The sequence below is a fragment of the Amphiprion ocellaris genome, chromosome 24 (assembly GCF_022539595.1).
Source record: "Amphiprion ocellaris isolate individual 3 ecotype Okinawa chromosome 24, ASM2253959v1, whole genome shotgun sequence".
Classification (NCBI taxonomy): domain Eukaryota; kingdom Metazoa; phylum Chordata; class Actinopteri; family Pomacentridae; genus Amphiprion; species Amphiprion ocellaris.
The window spans coordinates 17,234,896-17,239,170 of record NC_072789.1 but is presented as its reverse complement, the minus strand read 5'-3'; positions in this window follow the sequence as shown (position 1 = coordinate 17,239,170).

The window sequence follows — 4,275 nt, the reverse complement described above, 5'->3', positions numbered from 1 at the left end:
GTGTCGCCATTTAGTGTTTGTGACTGGAATTCGTCGAATAAAGTCCTAAATAAATAACAGTAAAGTGTAGAAATAACAATACAGTAAAGGGAACTGATGGTCAGGAGCTGAATGCGGTGTTTTTTCCGTGTTTCTCCACTTTGTGGTGCCTGAATCAGCCTGTAGAGGAGGCGGAGTGAGGAGCTGCTCCAAGCCGTTCAGGGAAGCCTGAGCTCGGCCTGACAACCGGAAGAGACCCGGTCTGACTGGATCCAGACAGCAAGAGGTTGTTCTCTAGCCGTCCCCTTAACGTGCTATCCTGCAGTCAGACTCAGGCCCGGAGTGGATAATCGGGAGGAGCGGGACAATTCCCGGTGGACAGGTCTGATGTTTGGACCGTGGGGGCTGGTGTTCACCCTTTTATTTATTTATGTATTTGAGTCGGTGTTCAGTCATGGCACTGGATTGATCATTACGCTGCTACCGCTGTTTCTGGGCCACCTCCGTCTCCACTGGCAGCTCTTTTTTCTGTTTTTTTCTGTTTTATTTTATTTATTTTTGCTTGCTGACGCACTCTGACGTAACACGTCCGTGCACACAGTCGGTGGCGTTTGAAAGATGGAGAATAGAAAGAGCAAGTTTAAGAAGGCAAGAATTAAAAAGAATACAGCTCTGGAAACAGACGCAGACAAATGTGCTGAAATTGGAAACTATTTCTCTAAAACCTGCTCGCGGTTTGAAATGACAAATGAGGACGATAAAACGGATACAGCAAGATGTTGAACTTTCTCTGCAAACCACCGTTCAGTTTGATTATCAAGTCAATGAACTGTGCAGCGTTGTGGCATATAATAACGTTATATAATTTAGTATGATGCGACACCACATCACTGGGAAACTTTGTCTTGTAGCCCCTCAGAGTCAGAAGAAAGATCCAGCACCAAGCAGCAGCCATGAACCACAAGTCTAGAGTGAATATTATTAAAATTAATATTATGAAGAGTGTGGTGTAGACCTGCTCTATATGAGAAGGGCCCTGAGATGCTAGATGATTCAGCACTACACTGGTAAAACTGCCCTGAAATGATCAGAAGGATTTGTAAAAAGGAGAGATTTGTGCTGAGAATTATGAGCATTTTTAAAATGTGATTTAGTGTCAGAAGCAGAGCCAGCAGTGATGAGAGGATTACTGCTGTCAGTATGGAAGGAACAGGTGAGCTGTTATAACAGTGTGAACTAGCAAGCGCAAGTTCCAATATAACTACTTTCTATGCTCAAACGATAATAGTGGCCCATTTTATTTTTTCATCATTAAACATGAGCTAGTAAATACACAAAGCCCACAACTGAAAGGGAATAATACCAAAGTAACATGAAATAAGCCTGCATATTTTTTTAAAGGTATCTTTATTGTTTTTTCTATTAATACAAGAAAAGTATAGTACAAAAAAATGAGAGTACCTGATATTACACCAAACATGGTGAACAAACATTCCCACACGGTGAAGACAGCAGAAGGAAAAAAAAAAAGGAAAAACCCCAATAAGCAAAAATGAATTCATTGAAGATAAGTATGAAGTGTAGAGATATGTAAAAATAAAATTTAAAATAAAATTAAAAAAAAAAAACATACAACAGCATTGAAATCTCAAATTGACAATTGAGGGGCTATGTAAGCCGATATCCAGGCATTCGGTATTACTATATGGTGTTTGGCTGATACCAAAACTCAAGTCTGGTTCTTTCTAGGAATGTCTGACCAGATAAGTCCATGAAGACCCTTCTGTAGGGTCTGCACCTCTTCTATAGAAGAGCAAGAGAACCCACCAGGATATAACCTTGCTTCTGAAGAGACAAAGCTATGGATCTGCAAATACCTAAATAAATGTTTGGAGGGGAGGTTGTGTTGTTCAATTAGCTGGTTAAAAGATTTCACAGTGCCAATACCCTTCTCAGACCATAAGAAAAATGCGCTGTCTTCAAGGCCAGGGGGAAAATCTGGGTTTAAATGAATAGGAGTGAATAGAGAGAGAGAATCCTCCTGAGACCCTATTTTATTAAAAATTCTCCAAACCTTTAATGTGTTTTGGAGGAGGAGATTGGCCCTTACTCTGTTTGCCACCCATTTTTTAGAAGTATACAAAATATTACGAAGAGGAATTGGATCCAGAGGGGTGGCCTCAATGCTAAGCCAAGTGGATCGGGGATCATTCCTAAACCATTCCCAGAGATAGCGGCCGAGGCAAGCCAATTGATAATATTTAATATTTGGCAGTGACAACCCTCCATCTCCTACGCGAAGTTGTAGTTTTTGTAATTTCAATCTGGCCCGTTTGTTCCTCCACAGAAAGGAAGATAATGAACTATTTAGGATAGAGAGTGACCTTCTAGTCAGAAGAACTGGGACCATTTGGAACACGTAGAGCAGACGAGGAAGTATGTTCATTTTAAAAAGATTTACCCTGCCTATAGGAGATAGTGGAAGGCTGGTCCAGTGTGCCAGATCCTCTTTAATTTTACGGATTAAAGGTATAAAATTGGCTTTATAAAGACCAGAGAGGGACAGAGTTATATGTATACCCAGATAGACGAACCCAGAAGGAGACCATCGAAAGGGGACAGCGCTAGAAGAGGTAGAGGGGGTATGAAGGGTGAGGGGCATAGCCTCTGATTTTGAATAATTAATGTCATAGCCCAAAAACTGACCAAAAGATTAAATAATTTCAATAATTCTGGCCATAGAGATTTCAGGGTTGCTTAGAAAGAGCAACACGTCATCCGCATAGAGGGAAATGGTGTGCTTTTGAGGACCTATAGTAATGCCAGCCACCTGAGGGTCAGTCCTTATCACCTCTGCTAAGGGCTCAATAGCGAGCGCAAACAGGAGAGGAGAGATTGGGCAGCCCTGGCGAGTACCGTGCCCAACTGCAAATGTGGGAGATTTCCAACCATTTGAAATGACCGATGCACGAGGGGAGTCATATAAGAGAGAGATCCATTTGATGAAGCTATCTCCTAAATTAAATTTAGAGAGGACCCTCAGCAAATATGGCCACTCGACTCTGTTGAAAGCCTTCTTGGCATCGAGAGAGACTACAACAGCTTTAGCTTCCAAATTGGTGCCATATTCAATAATATTCAGCAATCTCCTAATATTATTACAGGAATTACATCCTAAAATGAAACCGGTCTGGTCCATTGAAATAAGGTCTGGGAGGACGTGCTCTAGTCTTCTAGCTAAAATTTTTGCGATAAGTTTTCTATCTACATCAAGCAGAGCAATTGGTCTGTATGAGGAGCAATCCTCTAATGGTCTGCCCTTCTTCAGAATCAGTGAGATGTTGGTATCCATCATAGTATTTGGGAGGTGGCCAGAATCAAATGAGTGACATAATATTTTAAGCAGAGGGTCAACTAGCAGGCTCTGAAAAGATTTAAAGAACTCAGGAGTCAGGCCATCAGGCCTCGAGGCCTTGTTGTTTTGCAGTTCATTAATAGCAGCAACGACTTCTTCTCGTGAGATAGGACTGTTTAGCAGATCTTTCTGGGTCTGAGAAGCCTGAGGTAGATTGATGGCTGACAAAAAGTTTTGCATCAGGGCCTCTGACTGAGGCTCAGTTTCAGATTTACATAAAGATTCATAAAATGATTGAAAGCATCTGTTGATATCCTTACCATAATGAACTATTTTACCTGTCTCATCTTTTATGGCTGAAATAGCCTGTGAGTCAGACCTAGCCCTAATTAAATTTGCCAAGTATTTACTGGACTTATTCCCAAACTCATATATTCTGTGTTTTGCAAAAAACAGGGATTTCTGGGCCTCTGATGACATGAGTGTATCCAGAGCTGCTGTTGTGGTATCAATTTGGGATCTCAAGTCATTGGAAGGGTTCATATCAAATTCTCTCTGAAGCTTCTTTAATTGTTGTTCCAAATTCCGCTGTTCTGCCTCCTTCTTATGTTTGAGATGTGCAGAAAAAGAAGTTGTAAAGCCCCTTGACACAGCTTTAGCAGTCTCCCAGAGCACACTAGGAGAGACTTCTGGGGTGTCATTCTCAGCCAGAAAGAACTTTAACTGCTCTGTAAAATATTCTATAAAATCAGGGTTTTTAAGAAGATAGTTTTTAAATCGCCACTGTGGCAGAGGACGCTGCTCTTTACAGGACATAACCAAAAACAATGGAGAATGATCTGAAATAACAATATTACCAATTGAGCATGAGATCACTTTTTGAAGGGCATGATTAGGTGTGAAAAAATAATGAATCCTTGAAGGGGATTTATGTACCTTTG